General features: G+C 35.8%; 1 pseudogene; it reads right to left on the bottom strand.

Moving 5' to 3' along the window:
• Positions 1–1,518: 1,518 nt before the first annotated feature.
• On the bottom strand, positions 1,519–22,283 carry LOC143592219 (organic cation/carnitine transporter 4-like; annotated as a pseudogene).
• Between the last annotated feature and the right edge of the window lie 1,415 nt (positions 22,284–23,698).

Consider the following 23,698-nt stretch of genomic DNA (forward strand, 5'->3'; position numbering starts at 1 on the left):
CATTTGTAGATTATAGTGTGGCTATTGTCTTACCGTTTGCACACATAATGCTTTTATTAATTTAAAGTGTGGCTATTGTCAAACTTTTTGTCACACATAGTGAGGTACTGTGTGGCTAATCATATCTTATAGACACTGGAGGTTATTGTCAATGTGGCTAAAAATGTGAACTTGCTAGTCAAAAACTCTTTTGTAGTTTGTGGTGTGGCCATTTTCTTACCGTTTGTCACACATAATGCTATTCGTAATTTAAAGTGTGGCTATTGTCAAACTTTTCGTCACACATAGTGAGGTACCGGTGTGGCTAATCATATCTTATAGACACTGGAGTTTATTGTCAATGTGGCTAAAAATGTGAACTTGCCAGTCAAACACTCTTTTGTAGTTTGTGGTGTGGCTATTGTCTTACCGTTTGTCACACATAATGCTTTCCCTAATTTAAAGTGTGGCTAATGTCAAACTTTTCGTCACACATAGTGATGTATTGTGTGGCCAATCATATCATATAGACACTGGAGGTTATTGTCAATGTGGCTAAAAATGTAACTAAACACATTAGCATAAATTAAAAACATGTTTTTTTCGTAAGTTTAACAAACCCAACAACATAAATTCAAAACAGGTTTACATTACCAAACTTTCTCATAAGCTCATCAGATTGTTTTTGCCTCATTTCTTCATTTTCCTTACGTTCTTTTTCCATTTGTTCCATTCGTTGCTCGTTCTTCCAACTCGTTTCTTGACTTCCTTTCATTTTCTAGTTCTTTTTCCATTTCGGCTCTAACTTTTTGAACCTAAAATTATTAAAAATATTAGCATCATAACTAATAAAGAGTTAATGTAAGGCGAAACCTCAAAGCCAAGTAGGACGGTCCAGTTTTCACGTTTTTTCGTCAAACTATAAACCAAACCGTTGGTAACGGTTTTAATTTATGTAAACCAAAACCAAACCGTATAACTTTTAAACCGAACCAAACCAAACCGTTACTAACGGTTTGGTTCCAGTTTGGTTTCATGGACCTGAACCCGAACCAACCCGTTTATATATTACACCCACAAAATCAGTATGTAATTTTCATTTAAATTTTTTGTTATAAACCGAACCAACCCGTTTATGAGTATACCACATGTATATTAAATTATAGTGTTAGCAGTTTTTATGTTACCACATGTATATGAAATATGAAATGGTCTATTTTATTTGCTCGCCCCTGGTTGATATGTTATACCTAATTATATAACAAAAAGAAAAATGATAAAGATAACTTACAAATGTGTGTTCTGACTTTTCTGTACAAAAATCAAATCCAACAAGGTTATTAATGTTGAGCTCGCCCACACAATACTTTTTCTTGCTTTCTTTGCTGAGGTGGGTATCTAAGAATACTTCAATCCACTTAACTTTTCGACCATGTTCTTTTTCCTAATAAAAAGTAATGTAATAAACGTTAAAGCACAAACAATTATAATTTTTGACCTAATTTTTTAAGATTGAATTTACAAATAAAACTAGCTTACCAAGCGGATACGGTGCTCATCAAACCCTATTGAACCGCCCGTATGCTGAGATATACTGTCATCATTACCCTCTTTCGTGCGGTTGTCTCTCCCGGTTGCGGACTTTTTTAGCCATTTTTCTGTGTTCCAACCCTACAAAGAGAGAAAAATATATGATACACATATAGAGAAAACTATAAAAATAAAAACTTGAATCGACGCATAGCACAACGACCTTCACGCACAATCACATTAGACAATTTTACTAAAAAGTCCTAACATGTATTCACACATCGTATCATGGCAAATCAACCAAACATTTATCATACAACTTAACTTATGATCACTTAGTTCACGAGACAGATTATAACGTGTACAAACTGATTTTATTCACTAAGAAAAGATGAAGTATAAATTCTACAAAATTTACCACAGTAGAATATTTGAATTAGGTTTCTCAAACAATTTTTATTATATTTTTCTCATGCATACAAAACTCACAATAATTCAAGTATTAAAGATATGTACCAACAATTCAGCAGATTGCACAACAAACACTTTTTTAATGGTTCTATCAACTCATTAATCCAAATTATGCAAGACCAATTGGGTTGTCTTCAAAGCTCATACTACTAATTTTCAGAAATGGAACCAACCCGTTTGGTTTTGTTATTAGGGAGTTATGGTGTCGGAAAGACAGACCAGAATATAACTCCCCAAATCAGCTTTGACCAGTGTTTTTGTAAAATTATAAAAACTATTCAAAACTCGTCCAAAAAATACAAACTTTACCTTTCTGGAAACTAGACTCATAGTACTATATCCTAGAATCAACAATCGTTCAATAATCATCGTTTAAAATCAAGTTACATACCAATAAATAAACAAAAACGAATCTGCAGTAATGAAAGAAGATGTACTAAGCTTCAATTACAAGAAATAACACTTAAAATTGAAAATCCCCAAACTTGGTTCTTAGGGTTCTTCACACTCAACACGAATCTGGCAAAAATCGAGATAGAATTAATGGAAATCGACACCATACGTGAATTCCTCTCGCAAAAATAATAAGATTAGAGACCGGAATCAAAGGATTTGGTTAAAAATTGAGTGAGTTAGAGAAATTAAAGATGAAAGATGGTGGGTGTAGAAAGATGAAGAAGAAGAAGAAGAGTAAGAAGTAATGAAGAGATAGAAAAAAAAGTAGGTTAATTTGAAATTAGATTTAAGAATGAGAGGGTAATTCAAAATTTTTTAAAGAAAAGAGGGGGTGAATTTAATTTGAAATTTTGAGAGAAGTAAAATTAATAGGAAATAAATAGAATTAAATATTTTTATTTTTAATTAAAATAAAGAGTTGTTAGTGTGTGTGTGTGTGTGTGTGTGTATAACAACTAATTAAACCTTAAATAATATAAAAATATAAAAATTGTATTTTAAATATAAAAATATATAAAATAAATACAAGTGATATTTATAGTTGATATAAAAGAGTTGTATAAGAGTGTAGTAATCAGTGTTAACGCTCAATAATAAACCATACGCTTACTAGTGGGTCATACTAGTTCTTTATCGGTATTAGTGTCTCATTATAGCATCTATCATGTCACAGTTGCTCTAAAAGAGTTGTATACGAGTGTCATTAGTCATGGTTAAGTGTTAACGCCCGAAACACATCATATATTCGTCAATAGGCCTTATTTGGCTATCATTAGTCATAGACTCATAGTTAGATATTAGTGTCCCTTGGTTACGTCATAGTTGCTTTAAGAAGTTTGTATATGACTATCTTTAGTCATACTTAGATGTTAACGCCCAAAACATGTCATACATTCATCAATGGGCGTTGAATGGTACTAGTGGCCATTATAGCATCTATCATGTCCCCATTGCTACAAGAGGGTTGTATATGAGTGTAGTGAGCCATAGGCATAGTTGGTCGTCATACTTTGCATTAATGGGCCGTCTTGGGCCTTGATTGTTGTTAGTGACCCATTGTAGTCTCTATCATATCATAGTTGCTCTAAAAGGGTTGAATATGAGTATAGTGAGTCATAGTTTGGTTAACGCCCAACAAAATGTCTTACTTTCATCAATGGGCCTTATTGGACCTTAACTGGTGTTTGTGGCCCATTATAGCCTTTATCACATTATAGTTGCTCTAAGAAGGTTGTATAGGAATGCCATTAGTCATAGTTAGATGTTAGTCATAGTTAGATGTTAATGGCCGATAACATGTGATACTTTCATCATAGTTCTTATTGGGCCTTGTTGGTGTTAGTGGCCCATTATAGCCTTTTTCATGTCATAGTCGTTCTAATGGGTCATATTAGGGCTTGAAATCTCTTAGTGGTCTATTATGGCATGTGATATGTAACATTAGATATTTAAGGGTTATATCATGTTATAGGGAGTCATATTAGACCATAATACACAAAAACAACTCATACATGTCCTAATGGATCATATTGGGCCTTGAAATCTCTAATGGCCCATTATGCATATAATTTTAAATTGTGTCTTAAGAGGTACAACTCGCATAACCCATCTATATACATTAAACATAAGGGTGGCAAATGGGTTGGGTTGGGTCGAAACGGGTTATGGGTCGAAACGGGTCAATCAAAAAAAGGGGTTGTTATGGTTCGGGTCTGAATAGATCAGGGTTAAAAGGTTCGGGTTATAACGGGTCCGGGTCAAAATGGGTCAAGGTCGGAACGGGTCAAAACGGGTTTCGGGTCGATTTTTTTTTGAACAAGGACAACGGAGGAAATGTTTTTGTTTTTTTACTTTTTCCATTGTTATTTATAATTTGACTTATGATTATTTTATTATTATTTTTGAATATTTTTTAAATTGTGTCTTAAGAGGTACAACTAGCCTAACCCGTCAATATACATTAAACATAGGGGTGGCAAATGGGTTGGGTTGGGTCGAAATGGGTTATGGGTCGGAACGGGTCAGGGTCGAAACAGGTCAGGGACGACTCAATTAAAAAAAATTGTTGGTGATAATAAGTAATGTCAACAGTACCAAAAGTCCTAACATTTATCCACACATCACGTATAATATCCGAATATCACGTATAATATCCGTAGGAACTTCTCTTTTAATCAAAGATAGTACATATTTTAAAACTTATTCATAATTCATTATCAATATTAGAAACTTGCACTTTGATGTGTATTGGTGTTCACATCCGAGCACTTGATCTTCGGCTTTCCGCTTCCATTTGTGGGCTTCGCCTAAAGCAATCCAATACCAAATATTAGTTATTGCCAATATTTAAATATTATATATAAATAAGATATTAAACCCGGAGTAACATTAGTCAAAATATTAAGCCAAACCAGGTCCAGCGTAGTCTATGCCGGCTACCGTTATGCAATTGATATTCATAATAAATCAACTTGCAATTAATGGGTCAAGGCGGCCCGTATCCATTTGATATTCATAATAAATCAAAACATACTAATAAGACTTGTAACTTCTTAAAATAGATGTAAGATAAACTTACCTTTGTTCGTAGGAGCTTGATTACACTTCGTCCATTTGACTCGTTGGCTTCCAAGCTTCAACATACCTAGCTTGTTAAAGTCAACTTTCAACAAGTTAGAATACATAATGTGGACACTCGGCATTAGTATTCTTTATATTTTCATACCAATCTCATTCATACTAAATAATTAACAAGCCAAGAATCATCAATGTGTTCATCAAGTTATCAGTTAAACATTTTCAATTCATTTATCCACTTCCCCCGTTTTAACGGTTAACTCAGTACATATACGACTAGGCTCAACTTAGCAACTTCATACATTATGACATTAATTTACATTAAAGCAGTTATGTCATAATCTCTTCTAAACAAGTGCGCACACCATTTATTATTATGAAAAAAAAAACTATTTTCAGTACTGCACCTTTTGTGCAGCACCTATTCACCTCAACTTTTGACCAGTTAAAAGTCAGAACTAACTTAATATGATCAAAAGTAAAATGTATTAAACTCACAGAGGTTTCCAAGCATATAAAGTTCACCTTTGTCGGAGCTACGGTTTATTATATGTGATTTTTAGCAAAACTGGCCAGCAACCTATTTTCTGTCAAAACAGTATGCTGAATCTGCTGTATTGTTCTGAAACTAACTGTTTTGAACAATATTTCATCCGAAACAGCTTTTCATGTTCACATATAAAATGTAGTAGACTCAAGGAGCTTTTCAAGAATATAAAATACATATTTCTCGGATTTTTATACTATTTTATATGATTATTCAAAGAACAGGACAGCAACATAATTTAACTTCAAACAGCATGCTGTCATCATTTTAATCTACTGTTTTGATCCGTTTTAAGTCTGAATTAGTTTATCGTGTTCAAAGATGAAACGTAGTACATCAAAAGAGGTTTTCAGGTATGTATAATACACAGTCACCCGATTTTTCTATGATTTTATACGAATTTTATTGACAGAAGTAATATGAATTTCACATCTTAACAACTCTTTTAATTCCTTGTTGGTTGAGACATTTTCACAAACACCTTGTGTTCATTTCAATTGAAATCATTACTTTAAATCTCTACACACGATCTGAAATGCCTATTTGCTCACACATTTTAACAATGACCTCTTATGTTTGATGCATTACAACAATCAACTTATGTGTACAGATTATAATCATATAACCACATCCATAAAAGATCTCTAATTTATCAACCGTGTTCATCAAATATGGTATACTCTTGAACACAGTTTGACACTACTATGAGAGAATCAACAATTATAACTAGTAATAGATCACATAATCAATATTATCACTATCAGTTCATCAATAATCACATAAAACACGTACTAGATCATCATGCATGAAGTGTAGATAACAAAGCCCCAACTTTAGGGTTAGAAACACTTACCCAATAATCGATCTACTAGACGATGATTATGTATTTTCTAATGCTCGATATGATAATCGATTTGAGAAGTGAAATCATCTGTTCTCCTTCTTGCTCGTTCTCTTCTTCTTGCTTGCTTTCTTCTTCTGTCCACACACACATCCAGAACATCCAAAAATATACATCACCTACCCTTTTGTTTTATTTCCTCTTTGACCCCTCTTTGGTTTAAAATCTATATTTATAAAAATCTTGAAATTTGGGATGTTACATAATCGTTGTTTAACATCAAGTTACAGACCAATCAATAAACGAGAACGAATCTGTCAACCAACTGATCTCAACAAAACTCAAACCCTAACATTTTTTGACATCTCTAGGGTTCTAATTAATCATGTTGAAAACCCCCGTTAGATTTGATCGCAGGATGGTTGATGAAGTTTGGAGCAAGAATCAAAGTGATGAAGAAGATTAATGAGCTTCAATCGATGTTTATAGATTAGGTTTGTAATTGGGAGGAGGTGAAGGTGATGGTACTTAGGAAAAATAAAGCGTTTTAGCCATATAAAACTAAACTACTCTTTGGTCACACAACCTCATATAAGTGGCCATATATTTTAAGCGTTTTAGCCACATTACTAATAAATACAATGGTTGTTCGTCATATTTCGCCACATTATTAAAAATGTGGCTAACAAATGTGACATTACACCAAACAACGTAATATAAGTGGCTATCTTTTACCTTTTAGACACATCTCTTATCAATACAGTAGCCGTTCGTCACATTTGGCCACACTATTAAAACATGTGGCTAGTTAAATGTCAGAGTTTGTGGCTAATGCATGTGTTTTTGGTCATATTTATCAAATATCAAACAAACTATGACTGTAGGTCACATTTCGCCACACGTTTTTATAATGTGGCTAGATTTTGTCACAGTTTTTTTCAAAGTGTGGCGAAAAGTACCTGAGTAGGTATAGAATGGTCACATGAAGAATAACATGTGTGGCCAAAACATTTTGGAAGGTTTTCAAACATGGTCAAAGACCTTTTAGCCACACATTTAAGCCGAAGTGTGGCAAATCGCCCAGACCACATGTGTGGCTAAAAGTCGATATTCACGTAGTGTTTGCAGTATTACAATTATACCCAAATATTTACTTAACAAATGTTAAGTAAAAACTAATTAATATAATACCGAGACCCGACTTCGAGTAAACTTACTTTTCAAAAACCATTACTTTAACTCCTTATGTATTTACATTTTAACCTTCAAACTTTAATTATTTCTTTTACTTGTCAAGTTATTTTACTTTAAAGATTTTAAAACCATCTACTAACTAAAGACCCTTTTTAATCTAGGCCTTGCTCGTTGAACTTACCCTTCCCCGTTTTAACACAAACTAATCCTTCAAGTTACTTATTTCATGTGAGTACATTTCATCCCCCGTTTTTTTCACTTTTATACTTTGGGGGTAACTTGCATACTTATTCAAAACAAGAATGATTTATAATACTCTATACTCAAACCACAAACTCTAGGGTGAATGATACTTAGAATACTTGCTCTATTGTGTGATATATGTTTCATATGCTTTACGTGCATGAGTGTTTATTTTTATGTTGTTAAGCCTCAGTAAGTATGATCATACGCACCTCTAACTATTTTAGCCGTGTGCTAGTAGAATAGGGCCTCATTATCTGAGTATGTTGGTTGTTACCGATTAGAAAGGATCATCATTTACTTATGATTTATATACCGCAATTGATGCTTTTATTATTAGTCTCATATACGTTTGTGGATTTTGCCTCATATTATATATAAGCAAAACCATGAAATTGCTCACCAACATACGTGTTGACAAATATTATTTTATGCATTGTTACAAGTTTGATTATTGGTTGATTGGAGTTTGAATAATGCTATCTTATTTGAGACCGTTTAGGTTGTTAGAAAAATGAACAATTAAATTCTTAAATTTGGTGTTATTTGTATGAACAAGACGTGTTACTTTTGGTGATTGAATGGAATTAATGAGTTGTTTAAATATTTGTCACTTTAATAGTGTCTTGTGTTATTGGGCAATCCGTTGCACCCCGGCATATTCCGCTAGGGATGAGATCGGGACCGTACCCGTAAATCAGTAAATCTTGGTACCCATACCCGTACCCGAATTATAGGGGTGCGAGTACGGGTACCAGTATAGGTACGAGTACATGTACTTTGGGTACGGTACTCGCTTTTGTACCTGTTTGTTCTTTTTTTTAAATCTCCACTAAACTAGGGATCGGTAACGGTACGATACCGATAGGCAATTATCTATAATACAAAAAACGTAATACCGCAACCAAAACACAAAATGAAACAAATCAACCTTAATATAAAATCCATTCCCTTTTTCTTTTCTTAGTTTATTGCTTCCTCAAATTCTATACAAAAATTAGAGTGAAAGTTAATAGATGTTATTTAATTATATACACAATTACACATACACGTTTTAATGAAATAAAAATATACGAATACACAATATATGAATATACACATATAAATTGAGAATGAACTTATTCAACTAATATATATTATGTTTTGAAAATCCCGCTTTAAAGTTAAGTAATAAGTGTTGGAAACCTAATAAGAGCCCCTACATATTCTAAACGGGTACCAGTACCCGTAATATCTGTACTTGTACTCGTACCTGCACCCGAAAGTACCCTTGCCTATAATCAGTAAATTTGCGTATCCATACCCGTACCCAATAGACACGCACAGGTAAAGGTACGGGTACGGGTATTTAGGAAAAAAAGCTCATCCCTATGTTCCGCTGCCTTTGGTCGGGGTGTGACAGTTTTGTATCATAGCCATGACTATAGGATAGACGGTTAGACGTAACAACTAAGTATAGTTTATGCTTTAGGGTCCTTACACGTGTTTGCCCTACTTGATTGTTCATTTCACTTATATATTTATTTACTTATTTATTTCATTTAACCCCTAAAATATACACATGCACTCACTTTCATAGTATTCCAAGGTATCCTTACCTTACTGCAAAAAGTAGGTTTTTATGGATCACAAACTTAATTTGGATCCCGTTATTTAAGATCCCTTAAAAGTTGAATTTATATCGGGTTTGTAGCCATCATAGAGGGCGAAACACTATGAAACGATCATTTGACAAAAAAATTCCAAGGATCAAAGGTGATTTACTTACTTGAGATGATTGAATTGTAGTGTTCTTCCTCTAGTCCAACAAACCGGGTTATATATGTCAACACTTTAAGTTGTCGAATGCAAGTGTTCCGGTTGCCTCCTTATATTTTTGTTGGAAGCATAAAAGCCACGGTGATAGGTGGACTTGTGTTTTCGGCATCTCAACTTCCTCGTTGTTTACTTTTATTGTTATTATTACGATATTTGGGACAAAACGTGTAAAACAAGGTGATACGTGCACATGTTCGACTCCCCACTTTACCACGATTTTTAAGGTTTAACATTGGGACAACAAGTCATGGTGGTTCATGCAAGTTTTTCCCGCTTTTAAACCCTAACACATTGTTTTCAAACTTCAACTATTTAAACTATTTAACATTTTATCTATTACTTGATTTACTAACAAAAAGAAAATATTTTTTCTAACATCCTCATCCTCATAACTCTAGGACTTACCATCATCAACACTCAATGTTTACATATCACCCTCATAATTGTATCAATCACCCCAAACTGATATCATTTCTCTTTTATCATTTTAGAATGCCTCCCATTCGACGCCACACTCGCAAGCCGAACTCCGGCCGTCAGATGACCTCTATGGTTGCTAAAGAAATCGCCGCTGTGATTCCCGCACTAATAACTTAAATTCAAGCCACTCAACCTACCGTTACTTAAACCACATATGACCCTGCACCTTCCCCTTGAAAAATTTCACCGGTGCCGACCCATCTCAGTTTCATGGCAAGAACTGGGCCACTACCTTGTTGCAATGGTTTGAAAAGATGGAAAGCGTTTTTAATCTTTGTGAATGCCCGAACTCAAGAAAACCACGTACGCCTCAAGCATGTTCGAGGGAAGCGCTCACACTTGGTGGAATGGCGAAATGTTTGCCAATGGGACGGAAGTAGCTATGCTAACTCATGGACCAAGCTCAAGGAAGTCATGATGAAGAAATTTTGCCCAAAACATGAAATCCAAAAACTCTAATATGAATTTTGGAAACTTAAGCAAGAGAGTGGTGACAACTCCGCCTACTCCAACCGCTTTCATGAGCTTAGTCTCTTGGTTCCTCACTTGGTCATTCCCCTCGAACGATCGATTGACAAGTATGTCGCCGGTTTGCCTTTGCAAATCCGAGACTCGGTGATGAGTAGTAAGCCGCAAACACTCCATGATGCAATTACCTTAGCCGGTGCTCTTTCCGAAAACCATGTCAAAGCCGGTACCTTCACCATCAAAAGCTCTAAGAAACCCAATGAGAAAAGTACACCCGAACCATTAACCCTCACCAAAGTTGACCCACAACCTCAATCCATAAAGTACTTCAACTCATCCCACCACTCCAAGAAGAAAAGCAAACCCAACCACCGAAACTATGCCGTTACTCACCCATCTCAACCTCATTAACAATCCCAAGCACCCCAAAACCTAAACCGTATTCCGGCTCTCATCCCTTGTGTAACACTTGCCAACGCCACCATCCTGCTTACTCATCTTGCCGCCAATGCACTAAGTGTAACCGCTATGGTCACCTTAGCAACGTGTTTTGGGAAGCCTCTCGTGGGCAACCCGCTCCACCAAGATTTGCTCCATCTAAACGAAATCTTCCTGCACCTTTTGCTCAAACTCCTCATCAACCTATAGCCTGTTTCAATTGTGGAGATCCGAATCATTTCTGCAATGCTTGTCCTTGACTTGCATTTGTTAACCAAGCTCAAATCATGCCCACACCCTACTACCAAACCAAAGCCTACCAAGTTTAAATCCGTCAACCTTAAATCCCGCAACTTTTGGCTCCTCCGGCTCAACCGCTCCAAGCAATGCAAGCCCTTCCTCCTCCGTCACACCCACAAGCAATGCAAGCTCTCCCTCCTTCTCCAGCTCAACAAGTCAACCACGACAACCAAGGGTGTGCTTTTATGATGAACGCCAACCAGGCTCAAGTTGCCAACGACGTGATGAACGGTACATTTTTAGTAAATGAGCATTTAGCTTCAATTTTATTTTGTACCGGAGCTGATGGGAGTTTCGTTTCTTTTAAATTTGAATCCATCCTTGTCGTACCTCGAACTAAATTTTCTCTCCCTTTTTCTGTCGAAGTCGCCAATGGTAGTTCCATTATCATCGATTCGGTCATTCGAAACTGTATTCTCACTCTTTGCAAGTGCGAATTCTCAATCGACCTCATCCCGATGCAAATGGGAAGCTTCGATATCATAGTAGGCATGGATTGGTTAGCTTTGCCGAAGTCGTTTGTTATGACAAGTTCATTTGAATCCCGCTCGTCAATGGCAAAACCCTCAAAGTATTTGGTAAAACGACTCCCAAGAAACTCAACCTCATGCCGTGCTCTCCATCTCAAAATTTCTTGCTCCAAAAGTACGTTCCATTCCTAGCATGAGCGGTGGTAAAGGACCTCAAAGAAAAGAAAATTCAAGATATCCCCGTTGTTTGTGACTTTCCCGGCGTTTTTCTCGAAGACGTCTGTGGTCTGAATCGACCTTGTGCCCGGCTCGACTCCCGTAGACAAGGATCCCTACCGTTTAGCTCCTTCAAAATTACAAGAATTATCAAACCAACTTCAAGAACTCGGTTATTCGTCCAAGCACTTCCCGTTGGGCACTCCTGTTCTCTTCGTGAAAAAGAAAGATGGCTCGTTTCGCATTTGTATCGATTACTGTGAACTCAATAAACTCACCATTAAAAATCGTTACCCTTTGCTTCGAATCGACAACCTCTTCGAACAACTCCAAGGCGCAACTTGTTTTTCCAAAATCAATATTCGGTCGGGTTATCATAAGTTACGTGTTCATGAAGACGACATTCCTAAAACCACTTGTCGTACTCAGTATGGACATTACGAGGTCATGGTTATGCCATTTGGATTAACCAATGCACCCGCGATATTCATGGACCTGATAAACCGCATTTGCAAACCATTCTTGAACAAATTCGTAATTGTCTTTATCGATGTCATCCTCATCTTCTACAAGACACAAGCCGAACATGAGCATCATTTATGTTCCATTCTCGACCTCCTAAGAAAAGAACAACTTTATGCAAAGTTCTCAAAATGTGAATTTTGGTTAAAAGAAGTTCAATTTTTAGGTCACGTCGTCAACGATAAAGGTATTCATGTGGATCCCGCCAAAATGGAGGCCGTAAAAGATTGGAAAACTCCATCCACACCCACGAAAGTCCGATCTTTCCTTGGTTTGGCCGGGTATTATCGGCGATTCATTTTAAACCTCTTCAAAATCACGTTACCCCTCACTGTTGTAAGGCCCCGTTACCAGTGCCCTACATTGAACGTTGGATTTACTCATAAACGCAGTTCTAAATATCAGAGTTAATTAAAACTTTCGCGGAATAATATAAAACATCAACCATTTGTTACAAATATCCACAATTTGTTTTTTAAAACATAGCATAAATTATAACATTCAAAACATCATGACAATCTTCAGATGCCAGCCTCTTCAATCCTGCCATGTGTCCATTTCAAACCAGCTGCTCAATCTGTTAACTTGCGTGCATACTAAAAGTCAGCTACGCTGAGTGAGTTCTAGTTAATCACATAACTTACTCTACATACACATATACGTGCCCAAAGATACGCTTTACATACATAACCTGTTCATCATTCATCCATACATATTCATAGCAAATCTTACCTTATAAAGGGCATTTCACCCAACATACCTTGGATATTATTAGGGTCCGGTACCCTCCATTCTCGGATATTATAAGAGTCTGGTCTCCCTTCATCCTCGGATATTAGTAGGGTCCGGTACCCTCCATCCTCGGATATTATTATGGTCCGGTACCCTCCATCCTCGGATATTATTAGGTTCCGGTCACCCTTCCTTCCATACCTCTGTACCATCCTTTTCTATATACATAATTGTAAGTTACATACGTACATACATCATTCATTCTTCCTCTACAACATATATATATATATATACATATATATATATATATATATATATATATATCATCAACCATTACCTGACAGTACATGCAATATCCGAAGCTCATTCACATACCGACAAGAAATCATTCATACATTTCACATATGGCATACACTTATCACTTAGGATAAGTGTATTAACTAATCACATCGAGTATGCACACAGCCCCGAAAAACATAACAAGGAATGGGGCTAGAAACACACCTGAACTCGGTTATGTTCACCGTTAATAGTTATTCCCTTCTTGAGTTGTGCATGACTAATTGTATAACAATTACACGTATCAATTTAACTATCACTACCCATATCATGATTCAAGTTTAATTATTACCCACAACGAACGGGGTCCGGGGGCAGCGCCCCTGGCAGCGGGGTCTAGGGGCGACAGCCCCTAGCAGGGTCCAAGGGGCAGAACCCCTGGCTGGGGTAGAGCTGTCAGGTCAGTTTGGAAAATTTTTATTTCCATTAACCGTCTTAACACATTTTCCATTAGAATTTTAAATCATTATAATTTGCTAACTTAAAAGTTCGAGGGCTTCTTTGTAATTAATTCATTCTTTTCTAAGTCCAGGGACTGTTGTGTCATTTTATTAAACTTTCAGTTTGTTACTTGGCTTTTTAACGAATTGGCCTAACATAACGAACTGGTTCTTGAACCCTCTAACGAACTGGACCCTTAACGAATCATTCCATAGCGAACTAGTCCATGTAACGAATCAGTTCATCTAATTCGTTATCTCTTCTAACGAATGACTATAACGATTCAATGGTAATTCATTATCTTTTTCCCTTAATGAATTGGATACGAACTAAAGCTAGTTCGTTATGCTCTCTTAGACGAATCAACTAGCGAACCACCCCTAGTTCTTTAATTCTCCGTTAACGAATTAGGGTTAGGTCAGAAAATGTCAGAACATTCTCTGACATTCCTCTTAACCTCGTACCATTTCCGGCATCGTCGCCGGAAAAACGAGTTTTGACTCGTTTTTTCACCGTTTTTCGCTCTGTTCGATTCAGATTTGAGCTAGGGTGATCCCTAAGCTCATCTTATGTTCGGTTTATACCCGTTTCCCCCGGATCTCATGACTTAAACGGTTTAACGGTGTCGGCTCGTCGTTTCATGACCATATCTAACGGGTTTAAGTTCATACGATATCCTACTATCATTACCTTGGGTCGATGTTCGGATTCCTTCTTGATTTCGGCTAAGATAAGGAGAGGATTAGAGAGAAGGCTTAAGTGTGTGTTTTGGATGGTGTATGGAATATGTGTAAATGAGGAATTAAGTGGTGATTATGGTTTATCTATTTATGGATCATGGGCTCAAGCTCATGGTTTTTCCTTCTTTCCTTCCTAGTCCAAGTCCATAATCCCATACCCATTTAACTCAACACTAGCCCAACTCGTAATAACTCATGTTTTCATTTTATTAACCGAAACTAGATAACGGGATGCTACAACCGCACTAACTCATAAAGGAAAACCTTATGAATGGGGACTGAAACAAGAAGAAGCTTTCCAAACTCTAAAGCATATGCTTTGCAATGCCCCCGTCTTGACCCTTCCCGATGAAAAAGACGACTTTGTGGTATTTTGCGATGCATCCAACCAAGGTATCGGTTGTGTTCTCATGCAACGAGGTCAATTTTTCGCATATGCGCCAAGGCAACTTAAGGTTCACGAAAAGAATTACATGACTCATGATCTCGAACTTGATGCCGTCATTTTCACTCTCAAAATCTTGAGACATTATCTTTATGGCACAAAATGTGTTGTATTCACAGATCATAAAAGTCTTCAACACATCTTTGTCCAAAAAGATCTCAACATGAGAAAACGTCGATGGGCCGAATTACTTAGTGATTACGATTGCGAAATTCGCTACCACCCCGGTAAAGCGAATGTTGTAGTGAATGGTGGTGGCATGCGGCGGATGCAGTGGTGGCGGTAAGCGAAGACAGTGGTGGGTGGTGTTGGTGGGGAGAGGGCAATGGGTTGTAGTGGCGGTGGTGAGAGGGCAATGGATAGTAGTGGTGGAGCTGATATATAATTTAGTTAAATGTATCATTTCATAAAATAATTTCTAAATTTTATACATCTATACTATATATAATATTTAACTATAGAGTAAATTAAGACGTTTGTTTTATGGGATTTACAATTTCTAGTGTATAAGGTACATGTGTATAAAAGGCAAAGTGGTATTTTAAACACAATCCACACACGTTCATTTGATTTCAACAAATACAATTACAATTATGGTACCTCAACTTTACTCAAATTATGTTGATTTAATAAATAGTTACAACTTTGACCCTACATGTTTACCTACTTTTAACTCAACTTTATCCTTTTTTATTTTAATCTTATATGTTTTACAAAAATATGATTAAAAAAATTCGAGCATACCCATTTAAACGGGCTTATTTTTGTCAACGTTTCGATATAAATTTTTTTTATATCAGATGGACGGTTTGAAATGTACAAATTAATACTGCATGAACATACAAGTTTTTTAAATGATAAATGTTTACAATTCGATGTTCCCGTTAGTTACATATCTAACCGTTTATATATTTGATAAAAAAAAACATAATAAACTTGTCACAATTAAAAAAGTTTACCACGATGTCATATAATTACATACTTATCAATATATTATTTAATGTAAAACTTGGAGCCATCGTGTATATCCAAATATTACTCAACTTCTTTTTTTCATTTTATATGATTTACAAAAATACGATTAATAGTATTCGAATTATGTAAATATCAAAATAATCAAGACGAACTCGACTTTAAGATTTCAGCTTTAATTTGGAGTTGAGCTGAGTCGGGTTGGTGTAAAGTTCAAGTCGAGTTAGCCTTGGCTCGCTAACAACCCTAAAATGTTATTTCCCGCTACATCGTGCGGGCACTCGGCTAGTGTTTTAAAAACTTCACACATCTCGTTCCTCTTATCTGCCTTTTTCTGTTTTAAAAACTTCACACATCTCGTTCCTTTTATCCAGTACATTAGAGATGAAAAAAAAAAGCACATAAAAACAATCAATATATGGAAGCCAACTATACTCTAAACATGCACCATTTTTCCCACCGTAAGGATCAATTTTTGCCATATATATGATGCATAGAGAGGTAGGTTTTTAACTTGTTTTACAATGCGTCTGAATGATGTTTTTTTGAGAGTAAAGATTGATTCGTTTCGTGTTTTCCAAATGCACCAGCATGTTGCAATATTAAAGAGTGGGCTCCCTCCTCTTTGGTAACACTGCATGCTGCAAGTTATTATGAAAGGTGAGAAGATCTCTTATAGAGAAAGCAAATATTGGTGGGATCTTGCACCATTGTGAAATGTGTCACAAAACCCTTGTTGCGAACCACACGAAACAAAAATGTGTTCAATGAATTCCTCCGCATCGTTGCATAATGGACACCGTAAGCATTCAAAAGATAGTTTCTTTTTTACAAGGGCATCTGATGTTAGTATTCTACCCCTTTCTACCCTTCATGCGAAGATGAATACCTTACTAATTAAGGACTTTTTATCAGAAACTGAAAGCTATGATTGTTATCGAACAATGATTTGAAACTGCATTGTTTTTTTTGTTTCTATTCAACAAGACATGGTTGCCCTTTATAGCGCAACCAAGAACACTGCATCAGTCAGAATCAATTAGCCAGTTGGGATTGAAGCCGGCCATTAAAGCATGAAGACAAGCCAGTTGTGGGCTGAACTATGGGCCAAGACTTTGTTCCCGATAAACAGGCCTAGGCTTTCATGTGTTTACACGTCTTTAAATAGCCCACCAAACCTGAGAAAAAGTGAAAAACTCTTGAAGATCCAAGCAGCCCATCACATGAAAATAAACAAAAAGAACACATTAGAAAAATTAAGGGTTTGATATTAAATCTATCTATCTATCTATCTATCTATCTATCTATCTATAATATAAATGAAGACACAAAAATCTTATGTGTCGCGATGTGATCGCTCCCCCTTTTTTTAGAGTCACCAGATTTGCTTGATTTTTAAAAGGAGGCTTCTCATGCATTTGACCCGAATTCATGGGTATGGTTCTTACCAAACCCAGATATTCCTTAAACGGGTTATAACATCTCATTAAATAAAAAATTTATTCTCACCAAATTATTGATGTAAAAATCTTATAAAATAGGATATACTAAAAATTAACATCGTATTTATTTTAAAATATATATATATATATATATATATATATATATATATTATTTAAATTAAAAAAACCAATTTGATAGTAAAACTATAAATGGGTCTTGGGTTTCATTAAACCATAAGTATATTATTAATTTTCATAAATATTATTAATAATTAAAAACCAATTTTATAATTAAAAAAATAAACGGGTCTTGGGTCTCATCAAAACCATATAGCTTTTAAACCGGGTTATAACATCTCATTTATTTGTGAAACAATTTATCATCAAACCATAAGTATATTATTAACGTTCATACAATAAAAAAATATAAATTCAAAAAATAAATATATATTAGAACAAACAATATAAAACAACCCCCATAAGGGTCTCATCAAAACCATATAGCTTTTAAATCGAGTTATACCTCTCAAATATAAATTCAAAAAATAAATAAATATTTGAACAAATAATATAAAACAACCCCCCGTAATATGGGGGATAAAAACTAGTTGAATATAAAGATTAAATTTTAACACTTTAGGACTCGTAACAACATCCCGCAATGAATCCAATTTACTTTTTCCATTTTACCACTGTCACACCCCAAAGTTTTTCCTCTTTATTTGTTCCAAAGTATTAGTCACCGATTCAGGAGCTAGCCTTGTAAAGGGACTTACAACTGCTCACAAGTTTAGAACAATTATCAAAGATTTACAACTCCACCAATATCCCAAATACTTATACTATCTTAGCATCTTTGCTTGTTCATTTTGTAGTTAAAAGTATATCCACTATTCAATAAGTTGTCTACAAATCTAGAAAAATAATTCATTTGGAAGATTGCGTAAATTACCAGAATGAGGAAGAAAACAAAGAAGGAAGGTGTGAAATCAATGGTGATAAGTAGCGAAAGAGCAAACAATTAAAGGATTGTTGGTACTAACATGTAAAGGATTGAAGAACTAAAGTTGGTGCATCTTGATCTCACAACTAGTGTTTCGTTTCATAAAATGACAATGAGGATAAGATAAAATATAAGCAAGTAACATTATGAAATAGTTTATGCATAAGAACTCAACCAAGAAATGACCCACTAGCTATTTTGCATAGTACAACAGAAGATAAAGCTTCTAGGAATTAATATTACAACATAACATTTGAAACGCATACCAATAATCAATAGTTTTAATTTCTTCATAACAACATCATTTATGCAAGTATCGTAAGTTTCATCCTCCATTCCATTTATGGTGTCGTATAATGGACTATTTAATGTTTCTGGCACAAAAAAGATAAGAATACCACCTACAATTCCACATGCCCCAAACACCATAAAAGAAATACCAGCATCTGCAACTACCACGAAAGGTACTAGTATAGCTCCTACTTGTCCCACTTGTTGTGCAGATCCAAGCGCTGCGCTTCTGCTGGCATCTCTATAGCTGAGTAGCACGCTGAGGTAGGTATTGGTTTTAAGGTTTGTGGCATTTAAGTTTAGTCCATAGTACACGATGGCGCTTGCAAAGTTGATTCCCATAAGAAGAAACAAACAATTTATTGTTAATGGTGACTTGATCACGTCTATAACTGAACTAGTGATAATTTCTTTGGTTCCTTCATTTTCTGTACTCTTATGATCACAACTCATGGGATCCTGGTCAAGGACAAGGTGCACATTTTCAAAAAGGTGTTTTCTATTGGTTTTAGCAGTCTTGAGCTTGATCTTCATGGCTTCATCGTTTTATCCTCGAACGAGGTACCAACAAGGGGACTCGGGGATGAAAGGGAGCATGAAAACAAGAAAGATGATTGAAGGCATGGTAGAAGTAATGTACAAAAAACGCCATGACTAAAACATGTAAGCTATGCCTGAGAGAAGAGCTATCCCAGTTGATTTAAAATAGAAGGTGGACATGCCGACAAAACCGCGCTTGGTCGGTCCAACGGGTTCAACGGCGAGGGCAAAGGTACAAACACCAATCCCGCCAACGCTGAAGCCGGTGAGTAGACGAAGGATGGCATATATGATATATCCAATAGTTTGGGGGAAATGGATATCAATAGGAAAAAAATGATGTTCATAGTGCATACAATTGTGACTAATCATTTTCTTCCCAATTTGGAATCCAAGAGGTAACCAAATATTCCACTAACTGTAAAATAAGATCAAGCATTTGAATCAATAAGCGCAGGTTTAAAAATTTCTCTCTGAATAAGATAAGAGATGTATAATACTAATAGTTTCAAATTATAAAACTCAGGTCTAATTAACTTAGGATGACAATAGAACATGCATTGATAACCTCGTTCTCATACCTAATTATAAAATTGTGTCCATTCAAGCCTTACAACCCTTTGTGACCAAGTACCACTCACGGCAAAACTAACAATGTTTTTTTATTTTTATTTTAACATGAAGTGCTACTTGAACTCCCTCTAATGCCTAGTTAGAATATTCATTTGATTGTACATGAAATGTTATTAGATTGCTCGTTTTATTATTAGAATAGTTTATTCTGGTATTGCGTTACGTCTACCATGAGCTACAATGCATCAAGTTTAAAAATGTTAGGTTTGTTTGTGCATTGATTATATGTATTTAATTAGAAAGATAATGGGGTTGGTGGCCGATTCTGTTTCAACAAACAAGTTTAAGTATAAAACTTTCATTTTGGAAATTGATTTTGAAAAGGCTTATGATAATGTCCATTAGAGTTCTTAATTTTGATTATGGTGCAAATGGGGTTTCCCGAAGTTCGGTGCAGGTGTATTTTGGAAATCTCTCCTCGGCTGGGTTTGGTTCTTGTGAATGGATCTCCTACCTTTGAGTTCGAATGCCAAATAGGAATTAGACAAGGGGATCCCCTATCCCTTTTTTAGTTCCTTATTTTGATGGAAATGATTCCACACATGATTAGCAATGCCGTGGAGGATTGTGTTTTTATGGGTCAACACCAAGAAGAGGTCCGACTGTTTCACATCTTTTATACGAGGATGATGTCATGATCCTAGGAGAATAGTCTGTCAAATTTGCAGAATGTTGATGTTGGACCTTGTTTTGTTTATTTACCTTTATAGGCTTATGTATTAGATGGTTCAATAATATAATATTCATTTAGCTTCTTGTTTAACTCCATGCACTCGGTCATAGGCAATTTGTTTTGTAACAAGCCATTAACGTCCATATATGGAAAATCTATAAAAGGGGAATTATTCACCCATTTCTTATTGGCACTCTTGAATTTCTCTCTACCTCCATTACTCTCTTTACATTTTTTCTACTTTTTATTCGATATCCAAGTGATTCTAGTGATTTCCGCTCACTAGTGTCACAGATTGATCCTAAACAAGTTGTTAGATACATATCGGGAACCTACAATTGGTATCAGAGCTTCGACTCAACTTTTTGGGGGTTTCGGTTTTTCCACTTCGGATTTTGATCAAGTGTGTAGTTGATTTAAAATTTTAAATGTGTTTTGGTGTTAGAGCAAGTTTAGTGCTATTCAGACACTGGTTTTAGAGAAAAATAGGCAAGATCTGAAATTTTTTGTGATCATGAGAGTGTTTTAAAAGTCCAAGTTCATCAACTCCAATTCGCAAAAACATGTAACTCGCAACTCGCAGAACCAGTAACTTCGGAACTTGCAAGAATCAGTGACTCACAACTCAAGAACCAGTAATTCGCAACTCGCAATATCTAATTTGCGAATTGCGAATTTAGGGACTTAAAACTTTTCATAATTTCTAAACTTTCAACTAGTGACTTGAGAATGGCCTCCAAAGCTGAAATGTTGTTGAAACACTACCTGTTAAGGGACAATGAGTCCGGATTAAACCACAAGCCCCATAAATTCATAAGATTTGAAGTATTTAATGTATGGAAGCGCCGGTTTAATAACTTTGCAAGAACCCAAGACGTAAGAATTTTGAACTCCATTGAAAGGGGCTTCATCGTCCGATAATTACAAATTCTGCTGATGTAGAAGTTGAAAAGCCTCTTAGTGCCTTTGTTCCCGAGGACTTCGAGTTAATTGTGGTTGATCAAAAGGCCCTCGGTTACTTAACCATTTGTTTAGACAATAAAATCACTCATAGTTTAAGGGAATGTAATTCGGCCAAGGATCTTTGGGATGCTTTGATTGAGAAATTTGAAAGCAGCCTTGAAGTGAGGGAGACTAAAAAAGAGATGCTAAACGTTGAATTTAATATGTTTAACCACATTAAAGGAGACGACATTTAGTCCATCATGGATAGGTTTGAGGTTTTGAATACCAAGATGAGAAGTGTCGGAATCATTCGTGAAGTGGGTAAAATAAACAAGAAATTACTTAATTCACTAGTCTATACTTGGAACGAAAATGTAAGTACCACTAAGAGAACAGGAACATGCATGAGACTTCACTCGCAGACTTGATTTCTATCATCTGATCATTTGAAATGGATGATAAGCTACGTATGGCCAACCATGTGAGTTCACTCAATCCAGCTGGAGTGTCAACCGGGACCAAAGTAGGAACTGCCATCTTGTCACAAGCTCAACCAAGTATTCACATTGCTAATGACACAATAAGGGAATTCAGTCGGATATTCAAGTTGGGAAAATAAGGCATTTGTTTCATCAGCTAGATTGAATGATTCATTCACTCAGAATGAACATGGTGAATCAAGCTTTAAAAGTTCATGGTTTAGCAACTCCGCCAACTCACATAGTCCTCCTGTTTATGATTGCCACATCACTCTATTTCATGCCTTCATGGTCTGCCATCAATAACTGTTTAAGGGAATCTCATGCCTTTGAATTTCACTCAAGGTGATCTTCCCAAAATCAATCAACAAGATCTTGAAGAGATGGACATCAAGTATCATATGGCCATATATGGCAGTTCACAAGGCAACAAATTTCATCAAGAAGTATGAGAAAAACACCTTTCAAAGAACTGGCAGAAGCAACAAAATCGGGTTCAACATGGAGAAGCTTCAGTGCTACAACTGCAACGAGCCCGAGCATTTTTTCAGAGAGTGTACGAATGCAGCTGTGACAAAGCCGGTGATTGAGTTGAAGATTGTTGATGTTACTGATGAAAAGGTTGGCAAGAAATCGGGAACAAAGAAAATAAATCAAGGTAGCTCAATTACGGGTGGAAGGGCTATGCTAACACAGTCAGGTGAGCCCAATTAGGAAGCTCAACTTAGTGAGATAATGGTGCCGATCAACTTCGCCGGGATGATATTTGTTCACGCTGAGGGCTCATGTAAAGGAGTGAAGATTTATGTTTGTGAGATAGTGAAGAATAATAATGGAAGCTCAAGTGGAGTTAACAAAGCACTATAAGAATAACTTTGGTAAATCTGAGAAACAGTTTAACGATAGAACTAAGTCTAAGAAAGCTAATACGATTGGAACAATTTAACGATAGAACTAAGTCTAACAAAACCTCAACGATCGGACCAACAACGCTCGGGTTTTACAAATGCCCGATTTTACCAGCCAACGCCATCCCATTAGTCCAACTCATCTTTAATACATATATCTTTTTTCCATTTTTAGCTCACGTATCGTAACAAAAGTAGCTGAAACTCATGTCGAGTTACCGCTTCAAAGTCACCTTGGTTTACCAAAACAAAGAAATGTCGAATATTTTTTAACTTTATATGCTAATCTTTTTATTTGTTAATTTGATGAATTTATTTTTTGATTTTAACATTTAAGCTTTACCGACGGTTTCTGTATTGTTATCGGCGTAATCGACAATTTTCGAATTCGCGTCGTCCCACCATCATAACGCTCGGATTTTACCAACATCCAGGTTTAAACTTTGGGGTTTCACATCATCTTTCCTTTTTTTTTAATTCTTGTACTATATTGAAAATCGACTGTATGCCAATTTTTTTTAGTTCCGATATCGTCACGAACGTGACGGAAACTAACCAAATTAGC

The sequence above is a fragment of the Bidens hawaiensis genome, unplaced genomic scaffold (assembly GCF_021521415.1).
Source record: "Bidens hawaiensis isolate Kalapana, Puna unplaced genomic scaffold, B.hawaiensis_p1.1 tig00040610_1, whole genome shotgun sequence".
Classification (NCBI taxonomy): Eukaryota; Viridiplantae; Streptophyta; class Magnoliopsida; order Asterales; family Asteraceae; genus Bidens; species Bidens hawaiensis.